This window comes from Limulus polyphemus, unplaced genomic scaffold (genome assembly GCF_000517525.1).
Source record: "Limulus polyphemus unplaced genomic scaffold, Limulus_polyphemus-2.1.2 Scaffold752, whole genome shotgun sequence".
In the NCBI taxonomy this organism is placed as follows: domain Eukaryota; kingdom Metazoa; phylum Arthropoda; class Merostomata; order Xiphosura; family Limulidae; genus Limulus; species Limulus polyphemus.
In genome coordinates, this window is record NW_013666362.1 from 224,059 (window position 1) to 237,651 (window position 13,593).

Genomic DNA, 13,593 nt, shown 5'->3' on the forward strand with positions numbered 1-13,593 from the left:
AGTCCCAAGGAGACTACTTTGAGGGTGATTAGGTTTCCAACGCTCAAGGTATGCCAGTTTTTATTCCCCGGCCAAAGGTCGGATACTTTTCTCACAGGCCTCGTATTTTGATACATTTTTGTTACACATATGAAATATTAGTAATATAGTTTGTTGCTTGAGCATCAAATTATTTTTTGTAATACACGTCTCTACTGAGATTGGTTGAAAATCAAGACATAATTCTCACAAAATACATGTCTAAGAACTTATTAATCAACTTTAAAATAATATTAGATTTTGATAAATATTTGTTTTTATTACAGTACTGACCACAGTATCTTTTACGTACTTTCAAAGTAAGGAATTGGGTGAACTTAACTGAAGTGTTACGACATATTTGTGGTTTGCAGTTATGAATTAGTACAGTGAGTTTAAATGAATTCATATGATGTGCTTAGGGTTTGAAGTAAGAATTAGTATTGTGGGTTTAAATGGAAACTTGTAAATTACTGATCAAGTTTTTGATAACCTATTGAAGAGAATAACGTAAGTCAAAGGCAATAAAAAAATCTTAATTGATCTTGGGATTATTGTGTGTTATGTGTGTGAAATAGGAGTAACCTGAGAAAAATATGAAATGGAAAATGCGTAAATAATTATTATAAGTACAGTGAGATTGCATAAGGTAATGTAGAGTATATGTAATATCATTTTGTGGTCAGAAAGTTAGTCATTAATTAATTATATTATTTATAAAATATTATTATAAGTAAGGGATTGATAGAGACGTTGAATAATTTGTGTAAAGATTCCTTCAAGCAATATAAGCTAATTTTGATAGTTTTATTCTCACTCTTCAAGGTATACTACATAATTTAAATATGTTTAATTACCCTTCTTTTCTTCATTTGTCTGCGCTGTTATTTTAATTAGCAAGTAACTGATGAAGTTGGATCAGGGAAACATTGTCACAGTTAGAAAACTATGAAAGATGCATCTCAAGAGGTAGAGATGTATAATGGAAATCAATGAGAGGTTCTGGTAACTGAGAAAAATGGTCAAAACTTTTCTCTTTCGGTTCAGTTTTTGTGTGTCAAGTTACAATTAGAATTACTAGAAAAATAGATTTTAGAGAAGCTTACTTTACTTCTTGACAGATTCCTTCTTGCATGAAGTGCCTCTGATCTTATTTGAAACTCTTCCTAATTTTTTTATCTATCTTAATAATCTAGTGAGCTTCAAGTAATCTGTTTTGTTCATTTGATATGTAAATATTTTAAATTATCTGAGGAAGAAGTATTAATATAACATACTGCTCAGTGCAATTTCAAGTGGATTTTATAATGAGTAATTAGTCTAAAACTAAAAACAAAATAGTCTAGAGAGAAATGTAACTGGATTTCTGTTCCCAGTTATGTTTGATAAGACAGAGAGATGGACTTGGCTGGGGAATACATTTGCTGTCAAGTTGATATCAGTTTAGAAATATGATACTGGCGTGATAAAACAATGAATGAAATTTTAAATACACAGTTTATGTAATCTCATTGAAGTGGAAACAATGAATATTGAATTAAGTGTACAAGCAAGAAAAACTTGTGATATTTTTGCCGAGCTTCAATGGTTTTGCAATGTCTTTTAGTCCATTATTATCTCATAAACTTTATCAACATTTCTCATCCTCTTGTATTAGAATATTTTTTAACTGTAGGAGGAGGAAATGTGTAAATAAATAATATTGACAAGGAATGTTATAGTAGTGGTAGAACACTGTTTTGGTTTGAAGAGAACTTGCATTAAAGTGGACATTTTTGTGGCTTGAAGTAAGTTTAGGTGTATTGATTAAATTCGGAGAGACATGCAAAAGTATCCTTCCCCAGTGACGGGAAAAGTTTAAGTTAATCTATCAATTTAAATTATTTAATAGACTTTAAAAAGGTTAATTGTGTTGCATTGTTGGTTTCACCCAGAGACAAAATTCTGACTTACTTATACCGCCCCCCGCGAAAAGTAATTATTAAGCATTTCAGTCATGGTAAATCTACATTTTTATTCTTAAGTTACGTCCCATTTTGAAATGTGAATGATAGTGTGATTAATTCCTAACAATTTAGTGTAGAATATCCTGCTTGTGAAATAAAATTTGGAATCAACATTATTCATACTTCCCATCATTTGAAACAGACACCACGGTTCGCAATATACGTATATAGAATAGGAAAATTTTGTATCTCGGAGTACGTTTGAGTAGAGGTTGTGGTTAGGGCGATCGACTCGAAAGCTAAAGGTTGCGGGTTCGAATCTCTACCCCACCGAACATGCTCGCTCTCTCAGTCGTGGGGGGCGTTATAATGTGATGGTCAATCCCACTATTCATTGGTAAAAAGAGTAGCCCAAGAGATGGGTAGTGATGACTATCTGCCTTCCCTCTAGTCTTACACTGCTAAATTAGGGACGGCTTGTGCAGATAGCCCTCGTGTAGCTTTGCGCAAAATTAAAAACAAACAAACATCGATTAGTGTCAAGTAAAATAAAGAATTAATTGAAAGCAGTGTTTCTGATTAATCGAAAATAAGATTAAATTGATTGTTATGAAGATGATTAATTAATCTAGCGTTTCTGATTATTCCAACAATCGATTAATTGAAATTTCAATTGTATTTATTATCATGAAAACTACCAATTAAGTGAAATTAGTGTTCCCAGTTATTACTGTGTTTGGTTACTCCAACAACTGATTAATTGAAATTATGATCACATTGAAGCTCCCGAAAATAATCAATTAATCAAAATTAGGGTTAATACTTTGTTTGATTATTCCAACTATTTGTTAAGCACAAAGTAACATAATGGGCTGTGTGTGCTCTGTCCAAGTTTAGCCTTATAAGTCATCGTTCTCTATTTTACATCAAGTCTTTTTAGCTTTGGTGATTTGATGACGTGGAGGGTCGCGATTTGAGTGTCTCAGGTTCTATTCCTATTGCCACCAAACTTGTTTACCCTGTCTTTATTATGAAAATGCTGCTAGGGCTATCTTCCACAGTTTAATTTTGAACTACTTACTAGAGGGAAGACAAGTGGTTTGCAGCACCCACTGTCATCTTGTTTATTCTTTTTGAACTGCTGATTGGAAGGAAGCTAAATGGCTAGCAACATCCACCACCAAATTTGTTTTTATTCTAGAGGGGAAGGCAACTGTCTGGCAGAATCAACCACCAAATTAATTAATTTTTCCCTTCTTGGACAGCTTTTTGTTTTATTCTTTCTTGTACATACCATGGTCTGAGAAACACTGTACTGATTGACTAATTAAATGTAATTGAATAATCAGTTAGTAAATGTTACTAATTCCCTAGATCCATATTTGAGTATAATGAGTTTTAAAGAGGAGAGACAAGATATTTTTGTGGCTTGAAGTAAATTTGAGGGTATGAATTAAACTAAGAGGGATACAACAATTTTGAATCTTGGAGCAGGTCTGAATAAAATGAATTTAAAGAGGAAAGACAGTGTACTTTTGTAGTTTGGTGTAAGCTTTAATTTGTAATGATTAAGTCATGAGAATATACATTCTTGTGTCTTGAAGTAAATTTGAGTACATTTAAATAGTAATTTTCAGCTTAAATATTGAAGTAGGTGAGTAATTAACTTAAAATCACTAACTAATTTTATAGAATTTTTTTATAACAAGTTTGGAAAAGTTTCTTGATGGAAGTTCTCTGAGAGCTTTTCTTGGTGTTTTAAAGATTTTTTTTTCAAGTTTGTTGTTTTGTCCTTACAGCTGGCTATTAGTGATGCTGAAACTTACCTGGTAAAATTTTGTTGTTGAATCCTTACAGTTGGCTATTAGTAATGCTCAAAACTTAGTTGATAAAAGTTTGTTATTCGGTTCTTATTCGCTATTAGTAATGCTGAAATTTAACTTATCTGATAGAAGTTTGTTGTTGGGTCATTATAGTTTGGTGTTGGTGATGTTTAATGTTACAGTGTCACTGAACAAGATTATATATAGCATTTTTGATGATTTTTAAATCTTTCAGTACAATTTCTGCTCAATTTTAAGCATGCATAACTTTGTGCAATTTTATTACCTCATAAAAACTTTGTTCACAATTATTATTATTAACATGTTCATTGATTTTTAAAAAAATATTTTCATAAAAAGTTTCAGCTATGAGAGAAAATCTACTCAAGCAGTAAAGCTAAAACTTCACAGTTGGATACCTGTTACAATTATCTTGTTAATTACATAATCAAATATTCCAGATTGGTCTGGAAAATTGTAGTTTCGAATGCAGTCTTGCTTGTTTGAATATGGTTTATCTGCTTTCAGTTCTATCGAAACAACAATTTGTCATGCACGTTTGATTTATTAAAAGTTCTAAATGTATGTGTTTTTAGTTGTTTGACTACTCATAGATGAAATCAGTTCTTCCTGATGGATGGGCGGGTATTGCTGCAATACTGCACATTGTGCAAGGATGTCGACATCAGTGTTCTTCAATTGTAGATCAGGTAATATCTTGCTGTTACAGCCTGACTTATATTTGAGTAAGAATAACCAGTCATACGAGTAGCTCAGTTGCTCTGAGTCAATTACAACGTTTTTTTTGCAAACTTAAGAACTCTGAATTTAGTTAGCATAGTACATGTATTCATCTTGGACGATTTAATGCAAGGGGTTCAGTAGAAATGATTGTTCCATGTAAGTAAAACCAAGTACACACACTGGGTTTAAGTTTTATGTCTCTTATAATAATGATTGTTCACTCTGTGTTGCACCTTGTGCTTAGTCTCTTTATTTCATTTATTCTAATAGCTAAATTAATTACTCAGTGATATGACATTACTTCATAATTGACATCTTGACTGAATATCTTGTTATTAAGTGGACATGTCCATTTGCTCTTAATTTAACTTAATCTTACATGGATATACCACAACAACATGGTGTAAATAATTTAAAACTATTTTGTTATTAAACCTTTAATATATTTTGATGATAGCATATACAATAAAGTTTTTTATCAGTTATATAAAACTATCATGAACTACGATAGCGGTTCATAATAGGGATCGCCAAGGAATTTCACAAAAATTCTAATAGAACTTACGGGCAAAAACCATCTTAAAAAGCAGACTCGTTCTTGAAACAACACTCAAGACTTTCTATCTGAATGGCAAGGGCTGCTAAAATATTGATAATAGCAAATAAGTTGACTTTTCGATTGTCAGACAAAATTCAAAGTTCATCCATTTGTTGTTCATATTATTCTTGTTTCACAAGCCTACAAAAAATGGCTATGAATATTTTATTCAAACCTGAGAAAACCTACTAAAATACCCCATGCGCAGGTCATAAGATTATTTTTATGTTGATTTTTGAAAGAGATGGATATATTTTATAAGTTTTTCATTACTACTGGCCAAGTTTATCTTCAAAGCCATTCAATAATCGTAGCCTACAGTAAAAATCTATGTCCAGCTACTAAACAAACTCCTCCGAAGGTTGTATGGTTGTTTTTTAAGTTGATTCTTGAAAGTCGAGATTTTTCCACCTTTATAATTTTCCAATTTCTTCTTCGCTTTGTCTCTACAGGGTTTTCTGCGACTATTTCAATAGTTTGTTTGTTTGAATTTAAACACAAAGCTACACAATGGATTATCTGTGCTCTGCCCACCACAGGTATCGAAACCCGGTTTCTAGCGTTGTATGTTCGCAGACATACCACTGTGCCACTGGGAGGCTATTTCAATAGACGATTACCATAGTAGATTTCTCTATTCTTGTGAGTGGTAATTTATTTTACTGAATTTCGTACTTCGCTGAAATTATGAGTGTATGTTTCAGTATTATTTTGTTATTGTTATTCATATTTGTGTTTCACAAACCTACAGCAAAGTTGGCTGGGTATTTTGCACCAAAACCTAAACAGATATTATACATGAAATGCTGTGAATGTCCACGACCTATTTAAAAAGTTTATTATTTTTCGTTGGAAGTTGATTTACGTGGATATAAATACATGATATGTGTGATGTTGTTGTGAATGGCTTCCTTTGTAATAGACGCTTGTTAAACACGTTTTTATACGAAACCTCAGGTACAAAACCAATGGTTGGATGGAAAGAAAGCTAATGCAGCAGTAAACTGTTTTAAAACATGTAATATTCAACAGAGTGCATGTGCACATATGTAACTTAAAACTTTTTTTTGCATAAAAGGACATAAAAAACTTAAGAAGCGGGATAATTAAAAATTAATAATTTAAAAATAGGGAATAGGGATCGTCAAAACGTACAGAAACAAGTTGAATCAAAATGCAAAGATTATAATTTCAAGCCTACAACTAGGGATTCTAAAAAATTAAACAAATTAGGCTGGGAATAGGGTTTAAATTATTTTCTCAAGCTACAAGTCCCTATTTTGACTTATGAATTTTGGTAGAGTCAAGATAGGGATTAGTAGCTTGAGAAAATAATGTGGACATTATTTATAAACCTCTTTTTTGCAACCTCTTATTTTTGTTGGTATTTCAACTGAATTGATTTTGTAGTCCAGTGATGATCATCAGCAGGAGCTGATTGGGGTTCTGTCTTCACTTTTTACTTCAGGTCATCATCCTACTTGTCACTTCCAAGTAGCAATAGTCGTCTACCTGCACTATCTACCTATCCACTCCTGCTACTTGTTAGCCTTCTACTTCTAACGTTTCTTGTTCGTTTTGTTCCTTTCTTGTTGTAAGATGGAAATACATCTCGACCCAGACAATGACTTTCTTCCCTTACAGTTCCGCTTCTATGTCTTTTATGGGGCTGTTTGGAATTATGCATTCATCTGTGGAATCCTTGGCTTTGAGACTATTAAGATCAACAGGTTCTTTAGTTTGGTTTTTGTATCCATTTTCTCCAAGTTTTCCCCCTTTAAAATATGCCAATTTCTTTTTCCCCTTGCAAAATATCCACCTAGAACTTTTCACATACTACGAGATATTATGATGTAATAATATTCGAGAAAAATTTAGTAGGTTCCAGTAACATGACACAATAATACATCAATTGAACTGCACAACATATGATTCCCAGAGTTACGTAAACAAACCTGCAATAAACAGTTGCTTCTAAAAATAACTAAATTTAACAATCACGCTATACTTAACTTAAACCAGTTGTGCCTATTTAACAGATTGTTTGGGTTTAATTGTGCAAAGCTTTATGGAGTACACCATTGTTTTATAGCAATAAAGCAGAATTCCCTAAAATATAAAGAAGGAAAAAGATGGATTTTGTCAAGATTCAGAATTAAATAGGCCTATGGCCAATAAACAATTAAAAATATTGTAATGGTAGACAGTATTTTAATTTCATACGATACTGCCAAACATCAAGGGACATCAAAAAATAGAATTTGTCTAAAACAATGCTCTTCTGAATATCATAGCAACAGCATGAAAGTAAAATGTGGACAATTGTGCTCTAAATACTCAAACTATGAATGAATTTCTTCTTTAGAATACCAATAAGATTGTTTACAGCAGTTACTCTCCTTGAGGAGTTCAGAGTGTGTTGGAGTGACCTCAATAGGGATTTCTCTGAGAACCTTGGATATTGAATGGAACTCGCTACCCGTAGGTTTAAATGTTTCAATGATTATATCCCTTGACCAGAGTGTCTTAGATGGTGGATGAGAAACAACAAGCTAGATAATGAACGTGAAATTTTACTCAGATATTTTTAATAAAAAGTGGATGGTAAAAACGTTAAGGACAGGTCGTAGTTTAGATTGAGATACCAGATCATGGTCAACAATATTTAGTTTGAGATATCTTCAAGGTATCAGGTAATAGCTTAAGGTTTAAAGATTCTATAAAACATTCAGTGCCCATAATGGATTCATATATTGTAAAAAGTATGTTAGAACAGCAATGACAGAGTTTCATAGGCACTATACATAAATATCAGTGCCAGACTGTGTCTACATCAACTGTTCAGGGGGTCAAACACCAGCAATAAGTTGACCCTAAACATTACAGACCAGCCAGATGATCCACCTAAAACCATTCATCTGCAGGAATTCAAGACCAAAGTAATAGAGACACAGATGGTACTCAGCTGTTCCAGAGATAATTCACTTCTGCACAAAGAACTGCTATCTTCCTCACACATTTGCCAATGGCATTTACATGCCACTACGTCTTTTAACGTGAACTGCGTTGGTGCAAGATGGCATCATCATTTGACAAAAGCACTCCATTAATAGGAGAGTGGCACAACCTTCATGTACAGTAACTCCGCACTTGTACTCGTTATAACTTCATTATTCTCCTCGGCATTGTATGACACAGACGTGTTTAAATTTTTTCTTATTTCAGTCAATGACATTAACATTCGTCAATGGACCTTGGATTTCCATTATACTTTTGATATTAGTTTCACTGTTTTAGTTTATTATTGTGAATTTTCATATCAATCTGACTTCATTGTTATTTTGTGTGTGTGTGATGACGTTTTATACAGAACCTACCTCAACTATAGCTTCAGAGAGATCGTTGACTGAGAAGGATGCCATGGTCATTGTACAGGATGTTGTGGAGTCCATCAGGCATGCTGGCATCCCTTCTCCTGAATTTGAGATTGAACAAGAGGAAGACTATTTCAATTGACTGTTCCCTCTTCTTGTTTTTGCTTTGGGTACCACTCTACCAGTCGAGAAAAGTCCTCAACCTTCCACTCTGTTTAAGGACTTGGTTTCACAAATGTGTTACATTCTTTCACTTTCACCCATGTGTTATGATTTTTAATGTTCATTGCTCTATGACCCTAACACTTAAACTTATTTTGTCTTTCCTCCCTCGTCTGACAGTTGTGTTCATGATGACTCCTTTTCTGGAACAACGTCGTACACATGACCATATGACTCGTCCTCCTTGCCTATATGATCCTCATGTCTTAGCTTACAGCCATTCTAGCTTTCTCTTACTTGATTCACAGTCTTTGGAATCTCTTTTCTCTGCTTGGTGAGCAGGTCCAAGACTTCTGTTTTGCACTTCAGTGCTCAATTTTCATGTCTTCATCATCTTAACTACCCTTTTTCATCTACTCTCTTTCCTGCACCTTATGTTTGAGTCCCAAGGTAAAACAGCCACACACCAGTCCTCTTCATCTTCCCTGATTTCAACATGTTTTCAATTTATCACCATTAGGATCATTACATGTCTTGTTGGTGACTTATGATATCTGAGGCAGGTAATCACGTTCCAGAAGAGTTTTTTTTGGGAGGTTCATTCCCTTATGTTTTTCACTATAGCCAGTATCACTTCTGCCCTATCCCAACTTATTTGCTCCATCTGCTGTTGTGTCTTGTTAGGTATGGATACACTCTTTACTAATGTATGCCTGCCTACTTCCTATCTGCACGATCTTTGACACCTTTTCTTGATCATGATGCTTTTCGCAGTGTTCTTGATTCACTTGAGCCACAAGCTGAGACAGCACAACATTGATGCTCTTTATCTCCCCTTGTTTGTCACCTCTTACAACCTTACCCTCTGTTCCTTGTTATGGTCACTCTCCCTCACAATTTTCCATTCTACACTCCAGGATCTCCTCCTCTACCTGTTCCAAAATTTCCAACATCACGCCCATTGCACATCTCGTTGGTGCCTATTCTGCCTGTTTGGGAGCCATGCCATGGCTTGCCAACTTCTGGTCACAGTTTTCTACTAACTGATGGGTTCTTCAATTCCTTTCCTATAATCTCTCTCTCCACTCTATTCTCTTCCAGTTTCATTTTCTCCTACTTCCAATTCTGCTTATGTTCAACATCTTGAGGAGTCAGTATCACATCTTTTGGACAAATACATCATGAAGAGGACATACGACCATTCACTGGGTTTTTGCACTATTTGTGCTCCCCAAGAAGACTTGAGTGATCGACCTAGATCGGCCTAGTGATCGACCTCTACTATCACTTTCTTGTTGTTTCACACTTTCAGATGGAAAACGTCTTTTCGTTCCAGTGTCCGTTTTCACCTGGGCAGTAGATGACCAAGGTCGATGTTTCTGATGCCTTACTCCCAATTTTTATTGCACTTTCCTCCAGATGCTTTCTGCACTTCATCCATTGGAATTGCAGTTTTAGTTCTGTGCTCTTCCAATCGGCTTTACATCACCCCTAAAGTGATTAATCATGTTATGAGACCTTTGCTTGCCATCTTCATGGATTGGGTCTATAACTCCACTTTTATATAGATGACTGGCTTCTTTTAGCTCACTACCAGGAGGTATCCTCTCTTTATACCTCTCCTATTCAGGAGGCTGCATGGTTGGGGTGGCTTGTGAAGGTATCCATGTCCTTTCTCATGCCCACACAATATCTAGTACATTTTAGCATTTTATTCAATGCTCGTTTCACTTGAGCTCAACCTTCTCCTCTTTGCCTGTGAGCTATGGAGTGTTTGGCTACCAAGGTTTGCCCTTCTCCCTCTCATCCTGTATGAGAGGACCTTTTGCCTTTGTGTACTTTAGCTTCCCAAGAGGGTTCTTGGGACACACACACACACATGCACCTGCTCCAACGGACATTACAGAATCAGCAGAATCTTTCACAGAATCAATTGTCCTTGATTATGAATCTACCTCCTCCTCTACCTAACGAACTGTCATGGTGGCTGGACCATATCAACATAACCTTCCTTCTCAGGTTGGGAAGCATCTCTGAATGGCAACATAACATCTGGTCTTTGAACATAGGACAAGGGCTTGCTTCATATGAATGTGCTCGAATTTTTTCCTGTTCATCAAGCATGCTCCCATTACCTATCTTTTCTGGTGGATTGCTAGGTCGTGGTCCACTCCAACAATTCCATTGTCGTTTCTTACATCAAACATTAAGGTTTCAGAACTATTCCAGAACTGCTTTCTTTTGGACATTGGACATACTTTTATGGACCCATTAATATATGATTTGCCTTATTGCCTGCCATGTGCTAGGAGTTAAGAAATATGAAACTTGTTGCAGTCTGCTTTTCTTGGCTGGACTGCACTCTATCTATGGAGTAGTCTCTCCACCCACAAGTCTCTAGTTGGGTTGGCTATTAGTTGGGTACACCTTTCATAGACATATTTTCCACTCCTCTCAACTTTAAGCTTCCTCTCTTCTGGTCTTTGATTCCTCCTTCTTTGGCTCTGGATTTCGATGCTGTCAGCTAGGACTGGTCTTACATTTTTCTCTATGCCTATCTTACTCTTCATCTCTTCACTCGGAACCTTGCCTTGATATTCAATACCCCTTGCTGAGTTCGTTTGGTGGTGTCTCTTTGGCCAGCTCAGCCTCTGTATTCTCTGTTTCTTTACTTGGGAAACAAACACCTTCCTCTTCTCCATATCCCCTTTCTTTTGTTTCAACCTCACACATCACTATTTCATAAGAGGATATTGTCTATCCATCTTCACGTGTGGGATTTGTCCAGTCCCTCGCCCATCAGGCTGGGCTCTCTGATTGTTTAGCCATTTTATTTTTGTCACATTCCTGTCACCTTTCTATTTTGTCTCTCTATGTAAATGGCATATCTATTGTCATTGGTCCATTTACCACTCCTTTCTTCTTGGCTGTCTTACTGTGAACTCCCTTTCTGCCTTTTTTTACTTAGTTGTTCAACCATTGTCGGTATTCACCATTGCTGGTTATCAGGTGGTGTTATCCACTACATTTTGCCCTTGCCAATACCACAGGATGTCTTCTTCCCCTTTATTTTCCACTTCTTCCTTCTTCACTGTCCTCCTCGCTCAACCTCCATGCCTGACTGGGACTTCAATGTGGTTTTGCCTGCTCTCATGCATGATCCATTTGAATCATTGACTCCTTGCTCTTTATATCACCTTTATCTTAACATTTATTTCCTCTTTCTTCTTACTTGTGGTCACCATCCTTTGGATATCTATGTAATTGAATTTTCTCACATCCTCTTCCATCACACTTATATTCTTCCCTACCCAGGCTGGTTTTTCATCCCTAAAATTGTGCCACTTGTGAAAGTGACCACACTTTCTCCTCTATCTCTTACTTCTATGATCATTCAAATCCAGGTTGAATACTGTGTCCTGTTCAGGCTGTTCAATATTACTTATCACATACTTTTTGGGGGGTTCTCGTCATTATCTATTTATACCCTTGGACTCCTCTCCTTCTACCCTTACTGGATGGATCCATCAAATTATCCATTTAATTTATGTTTCCTTTGATGCATATGCTTGCAGGCTGTTACACATCCCTTCACATAAAATTCGTCAGTTAACACATTCTCTTGTTACCCATTGTATGAGATCCTCTAGACAGACATATAAACTACACCCCACACATTTGTCACTTCTTATCTCCATGAACTGGCTATTTCGTCTCTTGCAGGTTTTTGATCTTCTCTAATTGTCATTCTTCAATCGATCCACCATCTTTGAGATGGGTAAGAGTGTTTATTTTTCTTTTCTCTCCATTTTCGTTGATCAGGATCCTGCCAGGTGACTGGTGTTGCCTTCCAGGGTATACTTACTTCCCAAAATACACATTGAGCCAGTGAGGAAAGCACAATTTGGGTTTTTCTTGAACTATTCATGTGTATGTCAACCAACTTTCTTTCTTTCTCTTTTCTTTGTTTGACTGGATATTCCATAGTGGGTAACAATACTAAGACCATGTCACCAGGATGGAACTTACGCTTTTCAATCATCCACAAGATCCCCGTCGGATCATAAAAATATCTGAGACAAATCCATAATATCGTCCTCTTAATACATGTCTATCATTTGTTTTTACTTAATTTCTTAGCCTGAGCTCGAGTCACACACACGAGGAAAACACATCGAAATACTCCTCAACGACATCATCATCCTTAGATGACATAGCAAAACTGAACACGATTTTCTCTTAGATGGACTGAATAGTAAGATTAGCGTTGTGTGTGTGTGTGTTTATAATATCTCCTCTATTTTGTTTACATATAGATTTGATTATCATGGTATTAATATGGTACATGATAAGGTTCTCATTGTTTTATCTAATTCAGAATGGCAGAATTTATCTGCATAGAAAGTGAATGATCAGATTAAATCAATGTTTTTTAATGCATACGTTGAACAATTGAACCTTATTTATTGACACAACTTCAAGTATTAGATAGGGGATTATGATCTTAGGTCAGTTGTTTAGATGTATAGCTAATCATTCATAGTAAACTTGCAAGATGGGTTATCAAAGACAAAAAAGAAACGGGAAAATTTATGAATTATGATATATAGATCAACGACGAAGAAACTGACTATGTAATTTTAGTTTTATTTATACTGATATATTTTGTTAAACAAGACCGATGTCTGTAGGTTTACTTTCTTCTTAGAATTCTTCTCAAGAAGTCGATAAGCCGTCGTAACGTTGTTAGAACAACGGGTAAAAGTTATAGCTAGTGATAAGTTGGCCGACGCGTTTCGAATGCATTCTGCATCCATTATCAAGGCTGAATGTTGTGTGAATTGTGATTACTGTTGGTGATATTTATAGGTATGGGTAGCAGGTGGTGGTATCTAGCTCGTGGGAGGCGTTAATTGGTGGAGTGTTGT

At 35.5% G+C, this 13,593-nt stretch overlaps 1 long non-coding RNA gene across 5 annotated transcripts in view; it reads left to right on the top strand.

The window, feature by feature from the left end:
• The window catches only part of LOC111085975, a 115,375-nt gene that overhangs the window by 87,664 nt on the left and 14,118 nt on the right, over positions 1–13,593 (top strand). For 3 of the 5 annotated variants that reach the window (XR_002610742.1, XR_002610741.1, XR_002610740.1), the window contains one exon: positions 4,402–4,497. The exons of 1 other annotated variant lie outside the window; for it this stretch is intronic. This is a non-coding gene — a long non-coding RNA (uncharacterized LOC111085975). Of the gene's footprint in view, positions 1–4,383; positions 4,498–13,593 lie in introns of all 5 variants that reach the window. One more of the 5 variants, XR_002610743.1, reaches the window with a different exon arrangement.